This window comes from Felis catus, chromosome B2, assembly GCF_018350175.1.
Source record: "Felis catus isolate Fca126 chromosome B2, F.catus_Fca126_mat1.0, whole genome shotgun sequence".
NCBI classification, from domain to species: Eukaryota; Metazoa; Chordata; class Mammalia; order Carnivora; family Felidae; genus Felis; species Felis catus.
In genome coordinates, this window is record NC_058372.1 from 35,575,241 (window position 1) to 35,586,851 (window position 11,611).

Below are 11,611 nucleotides of genomic sequence, written 5' to 3' on the forward strand. Positions count from 1 at the left end.
CAGCTGAGCATCCAGCTTCAGCTCAGGTCACGATCTCAACAATTTGTGAGATCGAGTCCCACGTGGGGCTGGCTGCCCTCAGCACAGAGCCTGCTTCAGATCCTCTGTCCCTCTCTCTCTGCCCTTTCTCTGCTTGAGCTCTCTCTCTCTCTCTCAAAAATAAGTAAGGCTTGGGATGCCTGGGTGGCTCAGTCGGTTGAGCGTCCGACTTCAGCTCAGGTCATGATCTCGTGGTTTGTGAGTTTGAGCCCCGCGTCAGGCTCTGTGCTAACAGCTCAGAGCCTGGAGCCTGTTTCGGATTCTGTGTCTACCTCTCTCTCTCTGCCCCTCCCCTGCTCATACTGTCTCTGTCTCTCAGAAATGAATAAACTTAAATAAATAAATAAATAAGTCTTTAAAATAAATAAAAATAAAAAAATTTTTTAAAACTATACATACATATGAAAAGAGCTCGAAGGGAAGTCTACCCAAAAGGCAGTCGTTCTTGTACGAAGGCACTGGGGACTGGACTGGGGATTTTGGTAAAATGGAGGGTTGTTGACTTTCAATTATTGATAATGTGGCCACGCTACTTTTCTAATAAAACACAATCAATGAAGCGAGTTGAAGAAAAGCATATGGAGGGGGGAGGGGGGTGAGCGGAGCAGGCAGCCTCTTGAGGCACCTTCTTGTATCCTTCCAATCGCTTCATTGTACAAAAGGGAGAAATGACTTGTTCAAAGTCATAAAGCAGGTTCACGGCGAGCTGGGAGTTTGGCTTCCACTCCCCGTAAACCCCGTTTCCAAACTGTCCTCACCTCTCCATTCATCTCCACGCCGCCCCTCCCCCCTCCCCCCTCCCCCCTCCCCCCTCCTCAATTCTCCCCTCCCCCTTCTCTTCTGCAAATCCTGGAGCTACTCCGACTTGAAGCCGCTAAACAGCCTCACACCCTTAATCTCACTGTCTGAATGATAAATCCTGCAGGACAGCTCATTCCATTCAAGCCCTTCACACTCCCCTTTGAGTAGCTGGGTGGTCTCTTCCGCCGAAGCAGGGGCGGCTTGCTCTTCCTTCCACTTAGCATTCCCCCAGGAGTCGAGGACTTCCCGGGAGCCGGGCCTTCGCCTCCAAAACAATATCCAGATACGCCACGGCCCTCCCAACCCCCTTTCAGGGCCAGACCATAAAATAAAGCCGCGTGGGCCTTGCACCCCTGGACAGAATCCTTTGTCTGGGTTGGAAACAGCCTGAAAAGATGAAAGAGACTTCCACTCTGACCTCTTCACCTCTTGTTATCTTGTGCCCACTCCCTTTAGACTCTCTGAAGCAGACGGCAGCCTTTTCCCATGGTCGCCGGGGTTAACAACGTCTTAGCAGCTAGCGGAGAAAGGAATGTGAGGAATGTACCTGCCTAAGGGGCGATTATTTTCATCAAGGACAGGCTGAAATGGATAATGAGGTCAAAAACAAACGCCATCTCTTTCTCAAAGGACTCTGTAAAGAGAGGCTATTAGATATAGTTCATTAGTTAGGGGGGTGGGGGGGTGGTTAGAGAGCTACTTTTTAGACCTGCTACTTGAAGACAGAGGAAGGCATTTTGCCAAGTTTAGATTCTTTCCAAGTCAGCGGGGGGCTAAGTTTAGAGGCAGATTCAAGCCTTTATACACCCGTGTTTGCGTTTCATTCAGGTACAGGCAACAAGTGACAGCCTGGACTCAAAGGAAAGATCTGCAAAAAAGAATGTATCATAAGGATACAAGCGGGGTCCACGGTAAAAAAAAAAACAAAAACAAAACCAAAAACCGAATCCCCCCCAAATCCAATTTGGAAAACTGATGAGCCAGGGTTTGTATATAAAAATATATTTACCATGTGTTAGCGTCCTTTTACAACATCCCCTTTCCACGATCATCAAGCGTCACCGGAATTCAGGCCCTAACGCCCCACCCTGCACCCCTAGACTTGTTCATGACTTGTAAACCGGAAACTTCTCAAGCCCTTTCCCTTCCGACCAATCCTGCATCCAACAGACTCCTCTTCAACTGCGTGGATCTGTGCCCTCAAAAACTTTCGCTGCTCACCAAGGCGCAACGTGAAAAGGTATGTGCTAGCCTAGAGTCCCGGCAGAAGACACTCTCCCTTCTCTTTTTCTTGAGTATCACCTAAAGTCAAGTTTAAGCTCCAGACGGCATCTAAAGCTCTCCAAAATCGGAGCCTACTTAACTTTCAATTTGTAACACACACACTCCCCCCCATGACACCCCCACCACACACATATTTAAAGGGCCACTTTCCAGTAATATTCCCATCTTTGTGAGCATGATCTCAGGGCAAATGCCTTGGGCAGCAACAGTGTGTTCGATAAAGTCTTCTCGGTATGTTTCAGTTCTTCTGCGGGGTTAATTTTCTCATGGAAAAAAAAAAAACAGTAAACGGGAACTTCAGGCTTGGTTCAATTCACACACACGATCACTTGCTGGAACACTGTGGGGAGGTAAAGGCCAAGGCCAATCTGCAAAGAAAAGGAGAAGGAAGCAATTGGGCAAAGAACAGCACAGGTGCTCTTTAACCTGGGGTAGTCTCTTCCCGGCTCCCTAGGCCTCAGTTTTCTCACCTATAAAAGGTGTTAAGACCTACCTCTTAGGGTTGTTGTACTTAAAACACGAGATGTGAGTAAAGCACTTAGACTGCCTGGCACAGTTCTATAAACGTTAGGTCTGATGGTGATGATGATGATGATATAGACTGACACCTGCCAAAGTTCTTCTTTGCATTAAAAAAAAAAAAAAAAAAAAGACTGCTTTCTGTGGAACGTTCTGGACTCCAAGTTCCCTGATCAGGCTGTGCTCACTCAGGCTTTGTACCTTTGCCCCAGCTCTTCTCTGGGTTTGGAATGTACTCTCCCCTCCTCCTATCTCTGGTTCAAAGGACACCTACCCAGCCCAGCAGAACGAATTCTTCCTTCCATTAAGGGACCATAGCTCTCTGATGGCATGTCTCACATTGTAGAATGGCTTGCTTCTACGTTGGTCTCCAGAGTTAGAATATTAACTTCTAACCCCATTATTAGCTTTGGAATTCTCAGTGTCCAACACAATCCCAGATCTAACTCGCCCATATGGGTGTTCAGTAAGTACCTTTGGAAGGAATGAGCAAAGAATGAACAAAGGAATGGCCGTACCTGCATGGTTTCATGCCAGATCCCGCCCCCCACCCCCCAGCCTCTCCATCGTCAGACCCTCGCCGACACCTGTTTGAGAGAGTCGCTACTCCCAGAGGCTCCCTGGAACCTACCAGGGTATTATTACATTTTCAGCTGTGGCCTCCACCCACCTTGTGTGACCTGCTGACCAGCTGGAGATGCCACAGGGAGCATGACTCAGGGTGGCCAAAAGATAGTTTACTCCCCAAACTACAGAATTCAGTTACAGGATAGTGCCCAAACGGCTGCTTTAGGAAATGTGTGCAAGTCGATCTGCGTAACGCACTTTACCGACACTGACAATTTGGTGGGCTTGCATTCTCTTTAGCTCCTAGGAAGCTCAGAGGAACAAAACGGTAACTGATTACTTTCTACTTTTGTCCAGTGGTCATGAAAGACACAGACGATCCTGGTTTTTCTCCTTAATTCCGAGTTTTCATCAAATTCGAGGGTACGTAGAGTCTGTGGTCTTGGAGTAGGACAAAGATCTTGGGTCCTCACAGGGATAAAGCCAGTGATCTCCATCTCTTTGGCACCTCTTACGTCCAAGTGAACTTAATGGGCGACAGCCACAGCTTCAGGCCTGCTGGAGACGTAATGCAGGGCGGTGATACTAAGGTGATATAAGAAATGAAGCCTGGTCTCCAGTTAGATTTCAGTCACTGTAGGAATTTACCCCTTATAAACTATGGGAATATGCAGGTATGGACATTTCTGAGCCTTGGCTTTCTTCATCTACCCAACAGGGATGATCACCTAAATCAGAGGACAAAGGTAGGAGGATTAAATGTGACAGTGAGTGATAGATCACGCAGTGAGTGACTCCTTAATAAAAGGTAGTGGAGGGGCGCCTGGGTGGCTCAGCCGGTTGAGTGTCCGACTTCAGCTCAGGTCATGATCTCATGGCTCGTGAGTTCGAGCCCCGAGTCAGGCTCTGTGCTGACAGCACGGAGCCTGGGGCCCGCTTCGGATTCTGTGTCTCCCTCTCTCTCTCTCTGCCCCTACCCTGCTCATGCTGTCTCTCTGTCTCAAAAATAAATAAACTTAAAAAAAAAAAATTTAAAAGGTAGTGGAAAGCTAGGCATATAAGCTGGAGTGACAGAGGTCCAGTAAACAAGCAGAAATTAGGGAACATGTACACGTGTGGGTGGGAAGAGAAGGGAAAGGGGAAATGGCTGCTCTAGGGTAAATGTTAGTGTCCAGGACAAGGGCGGGGGAAGGGACTGAAGTGAACAGGTGGGTATCAAAGGTAATGCAATCATCTATCCCAAAGTCTGGAAGTTACCTGGTCATCTAATGGCCCCCATCTACCTAGCCATGTATCCTGTCTTGTCCTGGGCCCTGCTCTGCTAGATTCACTAGGATCCCTCAGGGAGCCTCAGAGAGCCGCTCAGTTATGATTTTACATCTTAAGTTCTTTTTTTTTTTTTTTTAATGTTTCTTTATTTATTTTGAGAGAAAGAGAGTGTGTATGTGCGGGCGCGAGAGAGTGGGGGAGGGGCAGAGAGAGAGGGAGAGAGACAATCCCAAGTGGGCTCCACGCTGTCAGTGCAGAGCCCGATGCGGGGCTCAATCTCATGAACCACGAGGTCATGACCTAAGCCGAAATCAAGTCGGACGCTTAATTGGCTGAGCCCCCCAGGCGCCCCTTACATTTTAAGATCTTGAAGGAAATCTTGGACATCATTAAATCCCACCACACCATTCTATCAGTGAGGGAACCAAGGCCCAAGGTCATCATTCTGGTCCTACCTATGCCACCCATGTGCTGTGAGGTCTTTGGGCAGGTCCCTTTCTGAGCCTGCAGTAAACGTAGGCTCTGTAAAATGAGGGGTCTGGAGTATTTAGAGATCTAAGTTCCCTCCAAGTGACTTTTGCTGTATTAAAATCATGGTTCTTTCTACCACTCTCAAGTTTAGGCATTAGATTCCTCACTCCCTGAGCGCCCCCCTCCCCCAAACACACACCCAGCTCACACACAAAGTCAAGCAAAGACATGTTTGGATACCTTTTGAGCTCCCTTAATTTTAACCGAGTGCTAGTTTTCACCGAGGGTGAGGACAAGAAGAGAGCGGTCAGATAGAAGAAAGTGCTGGAGGCTGATGGCCCCTGGGCGCCCGCCCAGTGCGCCCAGCCCCTGAGATCCTGCCCCTGCAGGGCTAAGAGCTGGCGGCGCAGCGGGGATAAATAAGGCCAGCGATCACCCTTACATGGCCGTCCCCAAGGCTGCCCGGAATCCCTGGGATTACGCAGACTTCTGGAGGGCTTGGAGCAGGTGCCCATCACCTGTTGCGGCCACAAGTGTGCCTGGGCTTCTGCAGCCTCCGTCTTGTGACTGAGGGATTTTTACGTGGAAGCTCTGAGCTCACAAAAAAAGAAAATGCCTCCCTGATGTCACACAGTTGCTGCCAATTCATCAGCTCGAGCTAAAGGTCAGAGAGGGGGAAGCCACTGCTCCAGGGTCCTGTGGCTGCTCCCTCAGATGGGGCTTCCCTTCCAGCAGGCTTCCCGCCAGCCTCTCAGGCTGGGCCAGCGGGGGAAGCCAAGCCGAGAGCTGTTTGCATTTCCAGGGCGCGCACAGAGGCAGTCCTCCCGAGGCTTAGCTGCTCCTGCCCTTTGCAGACATGAACCAGTTCACCCTCCCGGCCCTCGCCTGCCACCGCTCTCTTCTGCAGTCAGGGCACACCTCGGACCCTTCCTTGAAACAGTGCTGTCCCGAGGGTCCTTCCCTGGGATGGCTTCAAGAGTAAAACCAGATCGCACAGAACCGCTTTTGGTATTTTAATGACTAAATGCAGGGTTCAAAGAGCAAAGAGGAGGAGTCCCACTGCTTAGGATGGCAGGCTGCTTCCGCGGCCTCCCAGGAGTGGTATATTTGCAACTTATTTAACCTCTCTGAGCCTGCTTCCTGACCTGGAAAATAAGAATACTTGGCTCATAGCGTCTTCCTGAGAATTCAACGTGGAGCTCTGGTCTGGGGCCTGGCATGTTGTAAGTGCTCAATAAACGTCAGCTTGGAACCAACACACACAGCAGTAACTGGACAAGTTACTTAATCCCCGAGTCTCCGTTTCCTCATCCAATGGGGATAAGCATATGTAACTGACAGGGTCGCTGCGAAGATTCAGTGAGAACAAATATTAAGCAATTCACACAGCACCTAGCACCGGAAAAATAAATGGCGGCTGCTGGGACTGTCCTGTCCACCAATCAAACTGTGATCTGTAGGGAAGGCCTGATGTATTAACACCTTCTCAAAGCCTGACACAGTCCTTGGACCCCTACAAACCATAATACAGAGTTAAAAATGGGACACGTAAAAAAAAAATACATATTTGGGGCGCCTAGGTGGCTCAGTCAGTTGAACATCAGACTCTTGGTTTCGGCTCAGGCCATGATCTCACGGTTCGTGGGATGGAGCCCTGTGTAGGGCTCTGTGCGGACAGCGCTGAGCCTGCTTGGGGTTCTCTCTCACCCCCTCTCGCTGCCTCTCCCCTGCCTGTTTGTGTGTGCACGCTCTCTCTCAAAAGTAAATAAACAAAAACGTTAAAAAAGGCATCTGGGTTAAAAAAAAGAAAGTAAAACTACGAAAAAATAAATAATAAGTTAAAAAACATGTATATGGTTCAAACATGGGCACAGGAAAAAAAAAAAAAAACGGGTAGTGTTTAGAGTTTTGCCTCTTCGGGAAAACCGTTTTCAGTTGCGGCCTACGTTTCCAGGAGAAGAGACAGATGATAAGCTTTGACGGGCAGAAGAGAGGACTAAGTGGGAGACAATAGATGGAAAGTGATGGGGCATCAGGGAGGAGGAGGAGGCTAACTTATTACTGAGTCATAAGGGAGCAGTGGACTTCTCTAGAATTGGAAGGGACGACAGGCTGGCTCTCTACTTCAAATGTAAAGAACACACCGGGCAAGACAATGACAACAACCACCGCCTGCTCAGAGTGGCTCACGTGCTCGTCCAGCGCCGACTGTGGTTCTCCCTCCCCGGCACCCTCGGTGCCCCCCACACTCAGACTTCTGTGCCAGCGACTGACTGAAGGCCGCCTCCTTCTAACCCCTCTGCGGCCAACCCTGCCTCTCCTTCCTCCCTGGCCTCTCCCATCCTTCACTTCCCCTGGCACAGGGATATACTAGATGAGGCTTCTCTTCTGGGTTCCTCGTTCCCTCTCTGTATGCTCTCACAGTGACCCAAACAGGGGAGCCCTGGCAGCCTCTTCCCACGGTCCTTCCTCTTACCCTTAAGACAAAGGTGTTCAAGGCTCTTTGTTTTAGATTTCCATGGGGTATTAGTATTTTAATGACAAGCCCGAGAGAGTCGACATAAATATATCACATTCTGTAAACATTTCTTAAGCCTATACCCAATTACCAGGCACTACTCTAAGCCCCTTCCACTTTCTCACAACTACCCTAGCAGCTTCCCAGAGGCTTTAGCTGTGAAACCTCGGAGAGTCACCGTGTGTGACCCGCCACGGCCTCTTGCCCTTCAAATCCGGGCCACGACCAAGTGTCGTGAGATTTTTCTTCTGTCTCCCACACATGCTTCTCCCTTGTGGTTTCCACTGGGCACCTCACCTCGGCCCTTCCTAGTCTGTCATTCGTACCTTATTCATGGAGGCCTCTGCCTCCGGAGCCTGAATCTTCCTCCTTCCTCACATTATCCAACCCCCCAACTTCAAGTTCTTCCGTGGTTCCCCCCCAGATTTCATTCGGTGTCCTTTGTAACCCCGCCCTAACTCTCGGGAGTGAGATGTATTCATAGAGCCTCCCCCCTTATCATGACAGGGGGTTCGGGGAAGGAAGGAGAAGGGGGTCCCAGTGTGGGTCTGACGAGAGGGCCGTGCACCCAGGAGGGATTCGTGCAATGTGGCTGGGGCGAAAATCTGAATCATAGTCAACGAGGGCAGCCAAATTCCTATCTGGGAAATCAGGGCAGTCTGAAGGGTGAGGCCAAGCCGTAAACAGAATGAGTAATGAGGTCAGAAGCTGGAGGGGACCAGAATCATGTCTAGATGCAGTTCAAGGAAACGGAAATGGTACAGGACTGAGGCTGTGAATTGAATTATAAGAAGGTAATGCCGCTCCACACGGGGATGGGGGTGGGAGGAGCAGCCCTCGAAATCTCCCTTCCCTCTGGCTCTGCTCTTAGGGTTTTCGTGCGCGTGTAAACGCCCTGCCCTCCCTGCTGCGGCAGTTTCACACGCTTCCCCTGCCCCCAGCACTGCCAAGCGACTCGTCCAAGGTTGCGTGGCAGCGGATGTGGAAACGGAGCCCCATCTCCCACCTGACAGGGGATGGGCTGGGGAAGTAAGCTTAAAGTCGTGTTCGCCGGTTGGCAAATTCCCTCACATCTCCCTGTCTCAGATTCCTCATCTGTGAAAAGCAAGGACAATAATAACACCACTTCATAATAGCGTTACATAATAATAACACTCGTATGAGGATTAGCCAAGCAAATATTTGTAAAACGCTTAGAACAGTGCTTGGCACATGGTAAACGCTGTCTAAGTGTTAGTTAAATAAAAATAAGGTGCGCAGCTGGTAAATAGGGCCAGTACTCAAAGTCAGTTCTAATTTTAACATTCGAGTCCTCAGATCCTCCACTAAGGTCAACAGCAGGTTATGATGGACTAAGCTGACTATAGGACTTTCAAAAATTAATTTTCATGTCAACTAAGAATAGAAAACATGCTGTTGGCTTATTTTACTTGGGCACAAAGGAAATAGCGCTTGATTTATCTCCCTTACCTGTTCTTAGGAAGCCACTAAGAAATCCGGAAGGGCCAGTTCAAATAGTAGTTCCTATTCCCAAATGTCATAAACCTTAAAAAAAAAAAAAAAAGTCAAACTTGGGGAATCACTGTGAGTGTCAAGAAGGAATAGCAGAGGGACGCCTGGCTGGCTCAGTCAGTGGAGCGTGCGACTCTTGTTCTCGGGGTTGTGAGTTCTGGCCCCGAGTGCAGAGGGGTTGTGAGTTCTGGCCCCGGGTGCAGAGATTACTTAAAAATACCATCTTGGGGCACCTAGCTGGCTCAGTCGGTTAAGCGTGTGAGTTCGGCTCAGGTCATGATCGCACGGTTTGTGAGTTCGAGCTCCACGTCAGGCTCTGTGCGGACAGCTCAGGGCCTAGAGCCTTTTTTGGATTCTGCGTCTTCCTCTCTCCCTGCCCCTCCCCCACTCGTGCTCTGTCTCTCTCTCTCTCTCTCAAAAGTAAATAAAACATTAAAGAAAAAATTTTTTAATTCTTAAAAAAAAAAAAAAGGAACAGTATAGATTAGGGAAGCTCAGTTTGGTCTGGCAAGGGTCAAGGCTACAGAGAGCAGGTAACACAGAGGAAGAAACACCATATTTATTTTCCAAAACTGTTGGGGGAGGTGTTTGGAAAAGAGGGAGAATGTGTGTTCGGTTTGTAAAATGATAAAAAAATGCACTGAGTGTAGTGTTCTTTAGCTCAGTAGCAGTTCAAAAAAGATAGTGCCCAAGCCTGCTTGCTCTTAGCAGTCTATCAACCAGAAATCTTTATTAACTGAGCCTCTCATGCGACTACAATAGGGCACTAATAGATGTCTGAAAACGGTGACCCCAGTAGGCTGCAAAATCCTAAACAGCTTTCTGAAACAAGAGAAAAAAAAGATTAAATGAAGCTTGGTTTGTGACAAGTGTATTTTATTATATTCTAATTCTTCCCAAACATGCAATATTTTTGTCATCTGTAGTACGGGGTGATTTATAGGCCATCTAATAACTTTCTACTCGTCGTATTATCAGAACAATACGTTGCCTGATTAAGGTTGGTAGCAGGCTTTCATAAATATTCTTTTTCTCTAAACGCGCTTTCCAAATTGCTTGCTTCCGGGTTCCCACCCCCTTGTCCTTCCTGTCTGTCTGGACTAGCACTTGATCCGACGGTCCTCCACTTTCTCGATTCTTCCCTGAAAGAGGTGTCCCTGGCCTCGGTAACCACCTACCCTGCCTTGCACACTTTCCCACTGGGGTGGAGGGTTTGGGGTGGGTGCTCTCTTTCAACAAGGAGGGACACCAGCCTGGGGAGGATTTAAGAAAGAAGCCCAACTCTTGGGAGGTAAGGCCTCGGAAAGCGAGGCAGCGACAGCTGGGTGGCGTGGAGCACGTGGCTAGACGAGCCCAGAAACCGAGCTGCAAGGGACCGCCCCGGGGACGCCCGAGAGCCAAAGCAGAGCCCGGCTCGTGGCCGCAGGGCCCCGGATCCCTCACCCACGTAGGAGGTTCTCCCGCCTTTTCGAACGACCTTCCCATTCTTCTTGCCCCCCTCCGGAGCCCGCAGTCCAGGCTCCGCATACCACCGGGGTTAGACGCAAATAAAAACCCCATACATGGACTCCCCTCTCTCAGGTCACACAGCATTTGCTTACCGACCCAGACCGAAGATGGCCTCGGCTCCCACCTCCCTTCCCCACCACCGAATCTCGGCTGGTAAACACCGGTCACTTAGTAACACCCTCAATCAGACGCCTCTGGGCTATTATGCATCACCGACTAACCTTAAACCAACTGCATCTTCACAGGCCTCCCCCCAGAAGAGAGGAAATTCCACAGCTCTGAGGTGATGTGAAACGTGTTCAGCACGCCCCGGCTCTCTTTCTTTCTCACTCGCCCCGGCCAGTTCCCAAACTGGGTTTCCCTGGCCCCCCTGGAAGCGGCCTTCCCCAGGCCCCCTCTCCACCCCCCCCCCCACTTCTTTCCCTCTCCATTTAACACCCTGTAACCTGATAGGCTGGAAATGCAGCCTCTTTGATCTCCCATTTCCCACATCCTGAAAGTCCTTAGAGAAGGAGCCCACCCAGATAAAGGAATTCCAAGTATGTCCACCCCCCTCCCCCCTTTAGCTCCATTCACAAAGCAGATTACTAAAGGCTCGGGGCTCCAGGGAGGCCCCGCTCCCCTCCCCACCCCGGGGCCCCAGCACCGCCCCTCCCCCTCCAAGAGTTTATTCATTCCAAGCCCTCACTCTTCACCCCCACAAAAACCTAAGTCCACATGCCTGGAACCAAAAATTAACTTTTCCCTGGACTCTGATCCTAAGGGAAGCTTTCAAACTTCGCTCTGATTGGGACTGTCAGGACTGGTGCCTACCATTCATCTGTCCCCTCGGCATTTCTAGATAAGAAGGCTGAGGGAAAATGTGTCATTGGACCAGGGGGAAAAGATACAAATGTTACATGTGATGTTTCAAGAGGACAGGCTCCTGTCTTTGAGAAAGATCACAGACTGTTCTAACCCAGACACGTTTCCTTCCAAAAGAAATTGTTTGGAGGCCAGAGGAAAAGACGCTTTATTTGAGGGGATAGGCAGAGAATGTGTGTGTGTGTGTGTGTGTGTGTGTGTGTGTGTGTGTCTGGGGAAGGAGGTTCTGGTAACATTTTTGTTAAGGAATTTCTTGAG

The 11,611-nt window shown here is 49.5% G+C and overlaps 1 long non-coding RNA gene across 4 annotated transcripts; it reads right to left on the reverse strand.

Moving 5' to 3' along the window:
• Positions 1 to 1,826: 1,826 nt before the first annotated feature.
• LOC109499652 lies at positions 1,827 to 10,864 on the reverse strand. Of its 4 annotated transcripts, none has more exons than XR_006597723.1 (5): positions 10,711 to 10,864; positions 8,939 to 9,013; positions 3,551 to 6,296; positions 2,918 to 3,117; positions 1,827 to 2,492 (listed from the first exon to the last, which is right to left on the reverse strand). It is a non-coding gene; the product is annotated as an uncharacterized LOC109499652 (long non-coding RNA). The 4 variants fall into 4 exon arrangements; XR_006597724.1 differs by having other exon boundaries at positions 3,314 to 6,296; XR_002742265.2 differs by having other exon boundaries at positions 3,551 to 3,938; positions 10,711 to 10,863.
• Between the last annotated feature and the right edge of the window lie 747 nt (positions 10,865 to 11,611).